The sequence below is a fragment of the Pan troglodytes genome, chromosome 9 (genome assembly GCF_028858775.2).
Source record: "Pan troglodytes isolate AG18354 chromosome 9, NHGRI_mPanTro3-v2.0_pri, whole genome shotgun sequence".
Lineage (NCBI taxonomy): Eukaryota > Metazoa > Chordata > Mammalia > Primates > Hominidae > Pan > Pan troglodytes.
The window spans coordinates 29759913-29777255 of record NC_072407.2 but is presented as its reverse complement, the minus strand read 5'-3'; the positions used below and the strand labels follow the sequence as shown (position 1 = coordinate 29777255).

The 17343-nt window shown below is 38.4% G+C and overlaps 1 long non-coding RNA gene across 1 annotated transcript in view; it reads right to left on the bottom strand.

Moving 5' to 3' along the window:
* LOC129136339 (uncharacterized) overlaps positions 1 to 17343 on the bottom strand; it is a 142497-nt gene that overhangs the window by 7933 nt on the left and 117221 nt on the right. The window lies entirely within an intron of this gene.

The following is a 17343-nucleotide window of genomic DNA, read 5'->3' as shown; positions in this document are numbered from 1 at the left end:
ATTAGCAGAAAACAGCATGCTTTCATTCTCTTGTGATATAATCTGAATCCACCTAATCCACTAAAAAAAACATCTCCCTGAAGCACAGTCCACAAGAGAGGAAAAAAGGTGAATCAACAATGCAGAAGAAAAAATAAAACTGTTTTTTTCTTCTAAAAATTTCCCCCTCTCTATTTAGCCATCCAGTTGATTACCCATTTATACTCAGACTCATTCTTAGCTTGGGTTAGAGTTCACCATTAAAATTGAGAAATGTAATCAACATGGACCTGGCATAGATACATTGTCAAAGTCACTAAAATGCCTACAAAAGTTACATAGAACCACACTCACCCTTCTGTCCACATTTTCTATTAATTCCCCTCTTTTAAAATCTGTTCCAGAAACAGCATTTTCTTTGCTGTTTTATAAATATACTAGATATGCTTTGTTTTTATGCCTTTACTCCGATTCCCCACCCCCACCCTTTGGCAAGGAATGTTCTTGCTCAGATACCCACATGACTCACCCTCTGCTGTTCTTCATGTCTGAGCTCCACTTTAAGTTTCTAAAAGAGGCCCTTCTCTGACTATCCCTTTAAAGTTACAACTCATTCCTCCCCTTCAACTTGTTCTACTTTTCTTTTTCCATAACATTTATTAACTCTACTATACACTATAGTTTATTTATCATGTTTATTGTTTCCTGTGTGTCTCCGCCCCTTCCTGCTAGAATATAAGCTCAATTAATACTGGGATCTTTATCTTCTTTGTTCCTTGATGTATCTCAGCTCCTAAAACAGTGCGAAGTTCACAGTAAAGGCTCTCAGTTGCATGGTGGAGTAGTGAATAGCTTTCCTTTGGGCTAAAGAGCAAGTACTGCCTAATCAGATAATAATTATGACATCTTAAAAAGTCCTTCAGAAAAAGATGTGAGAGATACAAAGAAAAATCCCCAGCAGTGGTCTCTAAGATCAAGACGTAATTTTTCCCCTGAAAAATTGCAGTGCCTTCTGGGCTGAAAAAACAGACTGTCATCCCACTGAAGAAATGAGTTGTTTCAATACAGGCACAAAATTGAAAGGAAAATATATGAGCAATTTAATCTGAGCCTCCTTTAGAGTTTTTTCTCCTAGAGACTGCTTATTTTAAGAGAAAGAAAATGAGAACACAAAATATGAATTTTTCATGTATTGATATCATGGTAAAGTTCAGTGTTGGTTTCAGTACTGACTCTCCAACACACACACACACACACACACACACACACACACCACTCTCTCTACACTCAGGATTTCATTGGTAATGACTTAATTAACAAACTGGTAATCTTATCACACCATTATATTTATACATATGACCTATTAGCATAAATTCATTAGATGTATAAACACAGTAAAATCCCTTTCTACAGTCACAAATTATTAATTATTGTGACTAGGGCTGAGATAATGGAAATGTTAATGTTCTGACTATCTTGGTCTGAGACAAAGAAAAAGTTCTAATTACCCTGATGCCTGCAATAGTAACCTTGACACAATGCGAATTTCAAGTTTGCTTTTCCTGTCTACTTCTGCGACGTGTATACTAGATTTTATTTATTTATTTATTTATTCAGATGGCACAATGTGCTCACATATTCTGACATCTCCAGCTCAGTAGTCATGAAACAATCTGTTTTGCCAAGGAAAATAAATGCAAAGTGTGTGGTCACCACTTCTTTTTGTTGTATATATGTAAGTATATGTGCCTGTGCTTTCTTCCTCTCTCCCTCCATCCTCTCTCTTTTCCTTCCTTCCTTCATGTTTTCCCCTTCCCTTCCCTTCCTCTCTCTCCCATTATAGAATAACTTGTAGTTTCACTGAGACTTCTTTTCATAGTGACCAGATTCCTGATCCAATTTATTGTCCAATCACTTATACCCTCCCTGTAACAAACACATACAATAATTTATTTCCTGACTTAAAGGATGCTAAAAAGTAGCTTAAGACATGTAGCACAAATGTATGAATAATTAAATAATAGCAGAAAGGCCCAGAGTGTGGTGGATGTGATATAGGTAGAGTTAAGCATTGTGGTATAATGATGATGATGAATATAGTAACTGGAGAGTATTTAAAATGTACTATACACAGTCCTATGTCCTTTACATGTAAGTCTCTTAACAGCTTTATGAGAAATATGTTGAAATAATTCTCACTGTTCATGTGAGGAAACTGATAACATAGATGTTAATCAACTTGCCAAGTTTACATAGTTGGAGACAGATAAAGTCAAGGTTTCAGTCCAGATCTATCTGCCTCAAGAGTCAAAGCAAGCTTTAAATCGCATTACTTTGGATGAAAAATAAAATAATCAGAAGTAGCTCCCTGTAAAGCTAGAAATTGAGTGGTCCTGAAAGTCATTACAATTTAGCTTGGTAGAAAGGACAGGAAAGAAAAATAGAAGCCCCAGCTTAAGGATAGTAAAGTCAATTTATCACCTCTATAACATAACATCATCCTACAGCTTTCCCTTGGCCAATGATTTTAGAGACCAGCATAGGAAGTCATTTGAAAGTTACTATAAATAAATATTTCTGCTTCAATATTTATTTTTGCTCACCATGAATTGGATGAGGAAGAATTTGTCAGAAATTAGGTTTATCAGTATGATCCAATATTACAGAAGTCCCAGGGTTACTGAAAAAGATTTGAGGAGAAGGGTTGATTCCTTTCTCTCAGTCTCATTGTATAAAAATAAAAAAGAAAAATTAACTCATCCTATCTAGCCAAGTGTATGAAATCTTATTTCAGTGCCTGAAGAATTCATCATTTGTCAGACCAGTTGCATTTCTGTACTGTTTATAATCTAAACCAATGCAAACAAAATTTTTAGTGGAAAAAACTGAAGAAGCAACTCAGATTAATGAACAATGTTGTAATGGGCAAAATGTCATAAGTTTAAAATATGAGTTATAAAGAGCTTAAGGAAGATGAGACATGATAAAGTTTTAAGAGGCAAACACTGGCATTTAATGAGTCACAGGTTTGTTTGCATTAGTGATAGTAACAAGGCTATGAACCTTCAGGAGGAAAATCAGCAACCATCGCCTACTACCAAGCTACATTCACTAGTGCAGACTACTCACTTTTGTCTCTACCACACAAAAAAAAGTCTATTTCAAGTTGGCTATTTTGCATTAACAAAGAAGAGGATTTTATTTAGATATATTATCATAAGTTGCGGCAAACTCTGCATACTATTTGTTTTTAAGAGGAAAAATGTTTTCCTTGGACTAAGTAGCTGGCACAATCAACCTGGAGATAAAATAACATGAAACTTTATGCTTTGCCCTATGGTTAGTTATGAGCATACTGCACTACCACATCCCATCACAAACACACACACCTGTTAAATTCCTTGAAGTTAGTTAATATCTTAATAGCATTTATAGTAGTAGCCCCAGTAGCCAGAAACACTGGTGCATACGTTGTATGTGCTCAACATGAAAGAAATTAAAATACTTTCTTCTGAGAAATACAGATTTCACACAAATATTGTGAGTGCTATTTTGATAGATTAAAAATGATCTTAGCTTCTAACACACAGGAGAAAAACTGTGAGAGGAAGAATAGCCTTTATTCTTCTTAGCCAAGTGGTCTTGCTTTCCAGAGCTGTATAATGTCCCTAAGTTATCATGAAAATATTTTTGAACGGTAACACTGTCTTCTTAGCTTTTATGCATCAGATCCCACCTTGTTTATGCACTTAAATATTTGCACCCATTGTTGTCTTTAACAATAAAGGCTTTATCTGAATTCACCTAAATGTCATGCAATTCAATGGTTTTCCATACAAAAATGGGCAAATGAGAACACTTGGATTCCATAGCAGCACTGGGTGGCTCTGACTTTGGCTTAATAATTCAATTAGAAGGTAAATGAAGGATGCAATAATACAAAGCACCATGATTCAGCTATGATGATCACAGAACATTTTCTAAATGCTAATGTCCTTCCTTTGTGAAATCTCAAGAAGTCTTTTTGAAGTACTTTGTCTTTACAATAATTTTCAGTTTATATTGTTCTGTGGTTATTTCATGCGTTGTCTCTTAAACACACTGAGGATACAAGCAAATAACATAATAGATGAAAAAACACAGGTAACAGAAAAATGTGTGTAGATGGCAGAAAAATGTGCTAGAGTGACAGTTAATTTTGGGCATCCACTTGACTGGATTAAGGGCTACCTAGACATCTGGTAAAGCATTATTTCTAGGTGTGCCTGTGAAGGTGTTTCCAGAGGAGATGGGCATGTGAGTTGGTGGAATGAATGGGGAAGATCCACCCTTAGTGTGGGTCCGCACTATCCAATTGTCTGGGGACCTAGATCCAATAAAAAGACTGAGGAAAGACTAATCTGTCTCTCTCTCTCACTCACTCTCTTCCCCCCCTCTCCCCACACACACACAAAACAAACAATTAAAAACCAAAAAACTAGGTCAGCCTTCTTCTATTGTCCTTGGACATTAGAATTCCAGGCTCTCCAGCCTCTGGACTTGTACCTACCCTCCCCAACTCTCTGTTCCAGGTTCTCAGGTCTTTGGCCTACTAATTTCTAGCATAGCCCTGAACATTTTATGGTACACTGGAAATTCTATAATTGAGGAGTTCCTCCGCTACCTTGTATTGTCTTGGTTGATATAATAGTGATTGTAGTTAAATAGTTACTGCATACTTATATGGGCCTTGAAATCCCAATATGACTTCATGCTGTAAGGATATTGTATGGTTGAAAGAAATTCTAGAGATAAACAACACCAAGGATAATAACTAAGTAGCAGTACACATTCTTGAATTGATTTTTTGAGCTACTTGGAGAATTGTGTTGAAAACCCTCTGAAGCACTCTCAGACTTAGAAGGATAGACTGTTGGTAGATGTTAGTGATATCAACCATGGTCATAGAAGAGGATATTTGTGACCTAGGCACCGGATATTTGATGTCACATCCTTTAATTTTTAAAAACAAATTTTTATTAACATAAAATTTGCATAATATAAACTTCATTATTTTAACTATTAGAAAGTGTACGATTAATTGGCTTATAGAATATTTGCAATGCTGTATAATCATCACCACTGTCTAATTATAGGACATTTCCACCATTCCAAAAGAAACTCCTTGCCTTGTCATTTCTCCCTTATCCCCATCTCCTGGCAACCCCTAATCTACTTTCTTTTTCTATGGGTTTGCCTATTCTGGATGTTTTATACAAATAACATTATAATATATTGTCTTTCATGTCTGGCTTTTTTAACTTACCATAATTTTTTATAATGTTGTAACATGTTCAGGACTTAATTTCTTCTTTTAACTGAATAATATTTCATTGCATGGACACATCATTTTTATTTATTTATTCATTAGTTACTGGATTCAGTTACATACTAGGCAATTGAACTTTTCTTTTTTTATTATCATTATACTTTAAGTTTTGGTATACATATGCGGAACGTGCAGGTTTGTTACATAGGTATACACATTCCATGGTGGTTTGCTGCACCCATCAACCCATCACCTACATTAGGTATTTCTCCTAATGCTATCCCTCCCCTATCCCCTCACCCCCTGACAGGCCCTGCTGTGTGATGTTACCCTCCTTGTGTCCATGTGTTCTCATTGTTCAACTACCACTTATCAGTGAAAACATGCAGTGTTTGGTTTTCTGTTCCTGTGTTAGTTTGCTGAGAATGATGGTTTCCAGCTTCATATGTGGCTCTGCAAAGGACATGAAGTTATTCTTTTTTATGACTGCATAGTATTCCGTGGTGTATATGTGCCATGTTTTCTTTATCCAGTCTTTCATTGATGGGCATTTGGGTTGGTTCCAAGTCTTTGCTATTGTGAAGAGTGCCGCAGTAAACATATGTGTGCATGTGTCTTTGTAGTAGAATGATTTATAATCCTTTGGGTACATACCTAGTAATGGGATTATTGGGTCAAATGGTATTTCTGGTTCTAAATCCTTGAGGAATTGCCACACTGTCTTCCACAATGGTTGAACTAATTTACTCTCCCACCAACAGTGTAAAAGCATTCTTATTTCTCCACATCCTCTCCAGCATCTGTTGTTTCCTGGCTTCTTAATGATTGCCATTCTAACTGGTGTGAGATGGTATCTCATTATGGTTTTGGTGTGAATTTCTCTAATGATGAGTGATGATGAGTTTTTGTTTCCTATGTTTGTTAGCCACATAAATGTCTTCTTTTGGGAAGTGTCTGTTCATATCCTTCACCTACTTTTGGATGGGGTTGTTTGTTTTTTTCTGGTAAATTTGTTTAAGTTCCTTGTGGATTCTGGATATTAGCCCTTTGTCAGATGGGTAGATTGCAAAAAAGTTCTCCCATCTGTAGGTTGCCTGTTCACTCTCATGATAGTTTCTTTTGCTGTGCAGAAGCTCTTTAGTTTAATTAGGCCCTATTTGTCAAGTTTGGCATTTGTTGCCATTGCTTTTGGTGTTTTAGTCATGAAGTCTTTTCCCATGTCTATATCTTGAATGATATTGGCTAGGTTTTCTTCTAGGGTTTTTATGGTTTTAGGTCTTACATTTAAGTCTTTAATCCATCTCGAGTTAATTTTTGTATAAGGTATAAGGAAGGGGTCCAGTTTCAGTTTTCTGCTTATGGCTAGCCAGTTTTCCCAATACCATTTATTAAATAGGGAATACTTTCCTCATTGCTTGTTTTTGTCAGGTTTGTCAAAGATCAGATGGTTGTAGATTTGTGGCATTATTCTGAGGTCTCTTTTGTTTTCCAATGGTCTATACATCTGTTTTGGTACAATTGCCATGCTGTTTTGGTTACTGTAGCCTTACAGTATAATTTGAAGTCAGGTGGCATGATGCTTCCAGCTTTGTTATTTTTGCTTAGAACTGTCTTGGCTATATGGGCTCTTTTTTGGTTCCATATGAAATTAACGTAGTTTTTTCTAATTCTGTGAAGAAAGTCATGGGTAGCTTGATGGGGATAGCATTGAATCTATAAATTACTTTTGGCAGAATGGCCATTTTCACAATATTGATTCTTCCTATCCATGAGCATGGAATGTTTTTCCATTTGTTTGTATCCTCTTTTATTTCCTTGAGCAGTGGTTTGTAGTTCTCTTTGAAGAGGTCCTTCACATTCCCTGTAAGTTGTATTCCTAGGTATTTTATTTTCTTTGTAGCAATTGTGAATCAGATTTCACTCATAATTTGGCTCTCTGTCTATTATTGGTTTATAGGAAAGCTTGTGACTTTTGCTCATTGATTCTGTATCCTGAGACTTTACTGAAGTTGCTTATCAGCTTAAGGACACTTTGGGCTGAGACAATGGGGTTTTCTATATATACAATCACTTCATCTGCAAACAGAGACAATTTGTCTTCTTCTCTTCCTATTTGAATACACTTTATTTCTTTCTCTTGCCTGACTGACTTGGCTGGAACTTCCAATACAATATTGAATAGAAGTGTTGAGAGAGGGCATCCTTGTCTTGTGCCTGTTTTCAATAGGAATGCTTCCAGGTTTTGCACATTCAGTATGATATTGGCTGTGGGTTTGTCATAAATAGCTTGTATTATTTTGAGATATGTTCCATCAGTAACTAGTTTATTGAGAGTTTTTAGAATGAAAGGATATTGAATTTTATCAAAGGCCTTTTCTGCAGCTATTGAGAAAATCATGTGATTTTTGTCATTGGTTCTGTTTATGTGATGGATTATGTTTATTGATTTGCACATGTTGAACCAGCCTTGCATCCCAGTGATGAAGCCTACTTGATCGTGGTGGATAAGCTTTTTATGTGCTGCTGGATTCGGTTTGCCAGTATTTTATTGAGGATTTTTGCATGGATGTTCATAAGGGATATTGACCTGAAATTTTCTATTTTTGTTGTGTCTCTGCCAGGTTTTTGTATCAGGATGATGCTGGCCTCATAAAATGAGTAAAAGTGGAGTCTCCCTTTTTCTATTGTTTGGAATAGTTTCAGAAGGAATGGTACCAGCTCCTCTTTGTACCTCTGGTAGAATTTGGCTGTGAATCTGTCTGGTCCTGGGCTTTTTTTTTTTTTTTTATTGGTAGGCCATGAATTACTGCCTCAATTTCAGAACTTGTTATTGGTCTATTCAGGGATTCAACTTCTTCCTGGTTTAGTCTTGGGAGGGTATATGAGTCCAGTAATTTATCCATTTCTTCTAGGTTTTCTAGTTTATTTGCAAAGAGGTATTTGTAGTATTCTCTGATGGTAGTTTGTATTTCTGTGGGTTTATTGGTGATATCCCTTTTATCGTTTTTTAAATTGTGTCAATTTGATTCTTCTCTCTTTTCTTCTTTATTAGTCTGGCTAGCAGTCTATCTATTTTGTTAATCTTTTCAAAAAACCAGCTCCTGGATTCATTGATTTTTTGAAAGTTTTTTTATGTCTCTATCTCCTTCAATTCTGCTCTGATCATAGTTATTTCTTGTCTTCTGCTAGCTTTTGAATTTGTTTGCTGTTGCTTCTCTAGTTCTTTTAATTTTGATGCTAGTGTGTTGATTTTAGATCTTTCCTGCTTTCTCCTGTGGGGATTTAGTGCTATAAATTTCCCTCTAAACACTGCTTTAGTTGTGTCCCAGAGATTCTGGTATCTTGTGTCTTTGTTCTCATTGGTTTCAAATAACTTATTTATTTCTGCCTTAATTTCATGATTTACCCAGTAGTCATTCAGGAGCACGTTGTTCAGGTTCCATGTAGTTGTGCAGTTTTGAGTGAGTTTCTTAATCCTAAATTCTAATTTGATTGCACTGTGGTCTGAGAGACTGTTTGTTATGATTTGTGTTCTTTTGCATTTGCTGAGGAGTGTTTTACTTCCAATTATGTCGTTAATTTTAGAATAAGTGCGATGTGGTGCTGAGAAGAATGTATATTCTGTTGACTTGTGGTGGACAGTTCTGTAGATGTCTATTAGGTCCACTTGGTCCAGAACTGAGTTCAAGTCCTGAATATCCATTTTTTCTGTCTCATTGATGTGTCTAATATTGACAGTGGGGTTTTAAAGTCTCCCACTATTATTGTGTGTGAGTCTAAGTATCTTTGTAGGTCTCTAAGAACTTGCTTTATAAATCTGGGTGCTCTTTTATTGGGTGCATATATATTTAAGATAGTTAGCTCCTCTTGTTGCTTTGATCTCTTTACCATTATGTAATGTCCTCGTTTGTCTTTTCTGATCTTTTCTTGGTTTAAAGTCTGTTTTATCAGAGAATAGGATTGCAACCTCTGTTTTTTTATTTTTTTCCATTTGCTTGGTAAATCTTCCTCCATCCCTTTATGTTGAGCCTATGTGTGTCTTTCCACGTGAGATAGGTCTCCTGAATACAGCATACTGATGGGTCTTGACTCTTTATACAATCTGCCAGTCTGTGTCTTTTAATTGGAGCATTTAGCCCATTTATATTTAAGGATAATGTTATCTGTGAATTTGATCCTGTGATTATGATGCTAGCTGTTTATTTTGCCTGTCAGTTGATGCAGTTTCTTCATAGTGTCGATGGTCTTTACAAGTTGGTATGTTTTTGCAGTGGCTGGTACACGTTTTTCCGTTCCATATTTAGTGCTTCCTTCAGGAACTCTTGTGAGGCAGGCCTAGTGGTGACAAAATCTCTCAGCATTTGTTTCTCTGTAAAGGAATTTATTTCTCCTTCAGTTATGAAACTTAGTTTGGCTGGATATGAAATTCTGGGTAGAAAATTTATTTAAGAATGTTGAATATTGGCCCCCACTCTTTTCTGGCTTGTAGGGTTTCTGCAGAAAGATCCAGTTAGTCTGATGGGCTTCCCTTTGTGGGTAATGCGACCTTTCTCTCTGGCTGCCCTTAATATTTTTTCCTTCATTTCAACTTCTGATGATTATGAGTCTTGGGGTTGCTCTTCTCAAGGAGTATCTTTGTGGTGTACTCTGTATTTCCTTAATTTGAATGTTGGCCTGTCTTGCTGTGTTGAGAAAGTTCTCCTGGATAGTATCCTGAAGAGTGTTTTCCAACTGGGTTCTATTCTCCCCATCAATTTCAGGTACACCAATCAAACGTAGGTTTGCTCTTTTCACAAAGTCCTATAATTCTTCGAGGCTTTGTTGGTTCCTTTTCATTCTTTTTTCTCTAATCTTGTCTTCATGCTCTATTTCATTAAGGTGATCTTCAATCCCTGATATCCTTTCTTTTGCTTGATTGATTCGGCTATTGATACTTGTGTATGCTTCACGAAGTTCCTGTGCTGTGTTTTTAGCCCCATCAGGTCATTTATGTTCTTCTCTAAACTGTTTATTCTAGTTAGCAATTCCTCTAATCTTTTTTCAAGGTTCTTAGCTTTTTGCATTGGGTTAGAACACGCTTTTTTTTTTTTAGCTCAAAGGAGTTTGTTATTACCCACCTTCTGAAGCCTACTTTTGCCAATTCTTCAAACTCATTGTTCCCTTGCTGGTGAGGAGTTGTGATCCTTTGGAGGAGAAGACGCATTCTGGTTTTTAGAATTTTCAGCCTTTTTGCCCTGTTTTTTCCTCATCTTCATGGATCCATCTACTTTTGGTCTTTGATGTTGGTGACCTTCGGATGGGGTTTCTGTATGGATGTCCTTTCGGTTGATGTTGATGCTATTCCTTTCTGTTTGTTAGTTTCCCTGCTAACAGTCACGACCCTCTGCTGCAAGTCTGCTGGAGTTTGCTGGAGGTCCACTCCAGACCCTATTTGCCTGGATATCACCAGTGGAGGCTGCAGAACAGCAAAGATTGCTGCCTGTTCCTTCCTCTGGAAGTTTCAACCCAGAGGAACACCCATGAGATGCCAGCTGGAGCTCTCATGTATGAGATGTCTGTCAACCACTGCTGGGAGCTATCTCCCATTCCAGAGCCATGGGGGTCAGAGACCCACATGAGCAGGCAGTCTGTCCCTTAGTAGAGCTCAAACACTGTGCTGGGAAGTGTGCTGCTCTCTTCAGAGCCAGCAGGCAGGAATGTTTCAGTCTGCTGAAGCCGTGTCCACAGCTGCCCCTTCCCCCAGGTGCTCTGTCCCAGGGAGATAAGAGTTTTATCTATAAGCTCCTAACTGGGGCTGCTCCCTTTCTTTCAGAGACCCCCCTGCCCAGAGAGGAGGAATCTAGAGAGGCAGTCTGGCTACGGTGGCTTTGCAGAGCTGTGGTGGGCTCTGCCCAGTTAGAACTTCACTGAGGCTTTGTTTACACTGTGAAGGGAAAACTGCCTACTCAAGCCTCAGTAATGGCAGACACCCTTTGCCTCACCAAGCTCAAGCAACCCAGGTTGACTTCAGACTGCTGTGCTGGCATCAAGAATTTCAAGCCAGTGTATCTTAGCTTGCTGGGCTCCATGGGGGTGGTAACTGCTGAGCCAGACCACTTGGCTCCCTGGCTTCAGGCCCTCTTTCCAGGGGAGTGAATGGTTCTGACTCACCAGCATTCCAGGCACCACTGGGGTATGAAAAAAGCTCCTGCAGCTAGTTTGGTGTCTGCCAAAATGGCCACCCAGTTTTGTGCTTGAAACCCAGGGCCCCAGTGGCATAGGCACCCGAGGGAATCTCCTGGTCTGAGGGTTGTGAAGATCATGGGAAAAGTGTAGGATCTGGGCCAGAGTGCACAGTTCCTCATGGCATAGTCCCTCAAGGCTTCCCTTGGCTAGGGGAGGGAGTTCTGCGACCCCTTGCACTTCCTGGGTGAGGCAATGCCCCACCCTGCTTCTGCTCACCCTCCATGGGCTGAACCCACTCTCTAACCAGTCCCAAAGAGATGAGCCAGGTACCTCAGTTGGAAATGCAGAAATCACCCATCTTCTGAGAAAAAAATAACTTTTATAGTAATTATTTATTACTGTATTTTTTACTTTGATATATTTTTTAGCAGCTTTGATATGCATATTTAGCTCTAGATTTTTCATGGTAATAGAAGAGCTTTTACAGGAACTATTGAATTTTTTCTAATGGAATGAAGATGTGAAATAACCCTGGAGTCACCACATATTTCTTTTTTTAAATCCCTTTTTATGTTCAAAATTTGACACCATGAAGAAAAAATTAAATTCAGGGTCTGCCCAGAGTGGGCAAAGAGGTACCAAATGAATATATACGTAATATAAAATAGAAAATGTCTATAATGTTAAAAATATAATGTCTAAATTATTATTAATAACACTCAGCCTCTAGTGTAAAACTAGAATTCTTTTTATGTTTGATATTGATCTACATGGTACAGAAAAGCCTCTCTGTAATAGAAGATAGGTGTCTATCTGAAGAGATTGATTGGCTTCGATACCTAAAATTAGTGACTTTTCATAGATATTTCAAGGCAACAGCTCTCACTGAGTTAACACCTATGCTATCCTATATATCAGGTCTATTCTACACGCTTTCTCAAATTTCATCTTTGTATCTTTGGAGAGCAGCGGTAAGCACAATATAAAGTAAAGTGGTTGTTCAGTTATTCTTTGAAGAATTTACTCAAAATTATTAGTTAGGTATCCTGGCTAAAGGCAATCTAGGTACGCCATCCTTAACTTACTCATGAACTCATTGGCTAAAAGAAGCTATAGCCTCTTAGTGTGTAAGAAATTGGTGGGTTCTTGACCTCACTGACTTCAAGATTGAAGCTGTGGACCCTTGAGGTGAGTGTTACAGTTCTCAAAGATGGTGTGTCCGGCGTTTGTTCCTTCTGATGTTTGGATGTGTTCAGAGTTTCTGCCTTCTGGTGGGTTTGTGGTCTCACTGGCCTCAGTAGTGAAGCTGCAGACCTTCGCGGTGAGTGTTACAGCTCATAAAGGCAGTGCAGACACAAACAGTGAGCAGCAGCAAGATTTATTGCAAAGAGCAAAAGAAGAAAGCTTCCACAGTGAGGAAGGGGACCCGAGCCTGTTGCTGCTGCTGGCTCAGGCAGTCTGCTTTTATTCCCTTTTCTAACCCCACCCACATCCTGTTGATTGGCCCATTTTTCCAGAGAGCTGATTGGTCCATTTTATAGAGAGCTGATTGGTCCATTTTGACAGGGTGCTGATAGGTGCATTTACAAACCTTGAGCTAGACACAGAATGCTGATTGGTGTATTTACAGTCCTCTAGCTAGACATAAAATTCTCCAAATCCCCACTAGATTACCTAGACACAGAGCAATGATTGTTGTGTTTACAAACCTTGAGCTAGACATAAAGGTTCTCCAAGTCCTGACCAGATTAGCTAGATACAGAGTGCTGATTGGTGCATCCACGAACTCCAAGGTAGACACAGAGTGCTGATTGGTGCATATACAATCCTCCAGCTAGACATAAAGGTTCTCCAAGTCCTCACCCAACTCAGGAGCCCAGCTGGCTTTGCCTAGTGGATGCCGCACCAGGGCCACAGGCGGAGCTGCCTGCCAGTCCCACGCCATGCACCTGCACTCCTCAGCCCTTGGGTGGTTGACAGGACCAGGTGCTGCAGAGCAGGGGGAGTGCGGGAGGCCACTGCAGTGGGGGCTCGGGCATGGTGGGCTGCAGGTCCCAAGCCCTGCCCCACAGGGAGGCGGCTGAGGCCCGGCGAGAATTCGAGCATGGTGTGGGCAGGCTGGCAGTGCTGGGGGACCCGGTGGCCCCTCTGCAGCTGCTGGCCTGGGTGCTAAGCCCTCACTACCCATGGCCAGCAGTGCCAGCTGGGTGCTCTGAGTGCGGGGCCCGCCTAGCCCACGCCCACCCGGAACTCACACTGGCCTGCAAGCACCATGCACAGCCCCGGTTCCTGCCCATGCCTGTCCCTCCACACCTCCCCACAAGCAGAGGGAGCTGGCTGCAGCCTTGGCTAACCCAGAGAGGGGCTCCCACAGTGCAGCGGTGGGCTGAAGGGCTCCTCAAGCATGGCCAGAGTAGATGCCAAGGCCGAGGAGGTGCTGAGAGCGAGCGATGTCCACCAGCACATTGTCACCTCTCATTAGGATACCCAGTTTACCAATAGTTTTTAAATATGGCCACACCCATCTGTAATTGATACATGTGAAAGTTGGGGTAGCTTACCCTTGCCAAACACAGTGACATATGCCTTCTTCCAGACTCAATATAAACTCTTTCCCATTCCAACACAAGATTCATAAAACTTGGAAAAGAGTATGTCCAGCCATTGTGTTCCAATCTAATGTATTCTGAGGAGAATAAGAATATAAACAGCCTGGCATGTGAGCCCCTGACTGCCTTGCCTTTTCGCATCTTCCCATTCAAGACTAGATTGATATTTGTAAGTGTGGCCATTTGTCACTTCTTTGTGCCTGTTCCCTTCAAAGGCTAAGTTTCTAGGCAGCATTGAATAGTTTGTGCCAAGATTTTGTGATCGTTCCTGCTCTCTATTACTTTCACTGACATCAAGGCTTTCTCCCTGATTGATTCCTCTCCTCAGAAATGCTAGGTTACTTTCAAAATACATCAGAGTAGGAATGCTTTGAGACATACTTAAACAAGCTATATTACTCAATGCAAAAGTTATTGTTTTTCATAATTATGACAGATTGAAGATGCCAGAAAATTATTAGACATTACCCCCTACAAAGAGATAAAATTTATCTTTCCTCTCCTTGCATTTTCACCTGCTTTAGTAAATTCTTTTGATATTGGATACACTGGAAGTGACATTATGAGCATTCCAAGTTAGGTCAAAAGAAGCTTGGAGGCCGGGCGCAGTGGCTCACACCTGCAATCCCAGCTCTTTGGGAGGGTGAGGCAGGCAGATCACCTGAGGTCAGGAGTTCAAAACCAGCATGGCCAACATGATGAAACCCTGTCTCTACTAAAATTACAAAAATTAACCGGGCATGCTGGTGCACACCTATAATCTCAGCTACTCGGGAGGCTGAGGCAGGAGAATTGCTTGAACCCAGGAGGCGGAGGTTACAGTGAGCCAAGATGGCACCACCACACTCCAGCCTGGGTGACAGAGAAAGCCTCCATCATCTCAAAAAAAAAAAGAAAAAAAAAAGGAATCTTGCAGCCCCAAAGAAAGCTGCAGTGTTAATTATCTAATATGCCAAAAAAATTACAATTTCTATGTCACCTTATTTTTTAAAAACTATATTGCTTCATTTATATTATCAGCTTTAATAACATTATAAATTATTTATTTGTTAATATTTGTTTATTTGCCTATTTTACTAAGATCTATATGAGTCCTTGCTAAGATTATTTTGCCAGGATTTCTTGCAATATTATTTTTAAATATTATTTTTAAAAAGCAAAACCTACTCAAACCAAAAAAACTTACCACAAACCATCATTTTGTGTGAAAAAGTGAAGATGAGGAACAATTTAAAACCTTGTGAAATTAAAATACAAGATTCTACCCAAATTTGTCTAGCTTAATGAGTCCTATTCTGTTCTTTGTAGCTTGAAGCTTCCTTAATTATTATCAACTAATATCTTAGCTACCATAATATTTTGTTTTCATTAATTACAAAATGAAGCCAATTTATTATAGAGTTAACTTTGAAAGTCATAGTTAATGCTGTTTATTAGCTGAACTATAGTCATTTATGATAGTAATTTAATACAAGGCTGTAAAAAATTATGCAAATGATTAAACTAATATTTAAATCTTCTGTTAGTAATTTACGTATCATAAGATTGTCTAATGGTGAGATAAATATTCATTGTTAAAATTATGTTTTCTAAAATTTAAAAATACCAGGGAAAAAAAGTACTACAAAAAAAGAAAATGAGGAGCACAGATAGAGTTCTATTTTGTATTAGCTTTCATTTCTAATTTTAAAAGAAAATTCAAATTTTATATAGCATTAACTAGACAAAAAATGTTTGGTGTTTATATTCAAAGCAGTCTAGTTTCTGATAGAAACTAGATTAATAAAATTCCTAGAGCTATGTATCTTATGGTATAATTATGGGCTAGAGGCCTAAGAGATGAGACTAAGAATATTAAGAAATATTTTAAAAGTTGCTATTTTTTTTACTTTTACATATATAATCTCATAGATCCTGGACATGTCTTTGTTTTTCTCAGTTTTATAAATAAACATTCAATACTCACCACTCAGAGACAAGAAATGCATTTTAAATTCTCATAACTGTCAAATGAATGAGGTGAAGTAAATTACTTATAACATTAACATTTAGTTATAACAAAATGTCAGGCATTACCTAGAGACTGAGGATGGTGAAGTAAATAAGATCAAGTTACTGATTTACAAAACATATATTTTGTGGGGAGCAGAGGCAATAAAGAAATCAGTAACTAAATTACTAGTACCACATGAATCCTGGAAAATATATAGATAAGGTACAGAGAGTATAGAATGATGAAGGGAATGCTTTCACTTTAAGCATTTTAAGAAGAAAAGTTCTATCTAAAGAGGGAGAATTTGAGCAAATCATGAAAAGCCCTGGGGGCAGGTAGTCCAGCCTGAACACCTTAGCAGAACTAAGCTTGATGTGTTCCAAACTTCAAGAAGACTACATGCCAGATCAGAGAGAATAAAAGGAGGAGCTGTGGGAATTTCCATCTAAGAATTTACCAGTGGCCTAATCCTGTCTAGTCCAGTTGTGATTCTGGCCAGTATGAGGTAGGTTACGATTGGGGCGAGGGGTATTAGTTATTGCAGCAGTCCAGGTGGAAGCTGATGGTGGCTTGAAAGAGGCTGTAATGGTAGCAGTAATGAGAAATCACTGGTTTTAGTATATTTTTTCAACTCTTCAATTCTTTCATCAATTCCTGCTGAAACATTGGAAATTATAAGGAATTAGAGAAAGTAAGGTGTATGTTTTGGACACAGCAAGTTTACATTAATTAAGATGTGAACAAGTAAGTACTAATTTTGTTTTCTGTTTGGTACATTTTTGTCAGGGAGTCAAATAAATGATGAGTTCTCTTCAGAAATGTTAAGTTACTTAGATGTAGACCTAACATGATGTTTTATCCATTTAATTAATAGCAATATGCTAACATACAGAGGTTACAAATTAAAATTTTAAATATATTGAGGAATATGCAGAATAATGCAAGCTCTGAAATTGGACCATTGATATTTTTAAGTAAACTTCATATTCAAATTGGATAATATTCTATTATTAACTATAGTCACCATGATATGCCACAGATCACCAGAACTCATTCCTCCCTCTAACTACAATTTTGTACCCTTTGATCAACATCTCCCTTTCTGCCCCCAGCCTATGGTAACCACCATTGTACTTTCTATCTTGCTTTTCTCCCACCCGCTAATCTCCTGCTGATGTCCCCTTTGGTCTAACTGCACCAGAATCTGAATGCTAAGGAACTCAAATGATATGATCCATAAAGGCCACATTCTGGAGCAAAGGAGATGGTGAAAGGTGGAGAGAGGACCT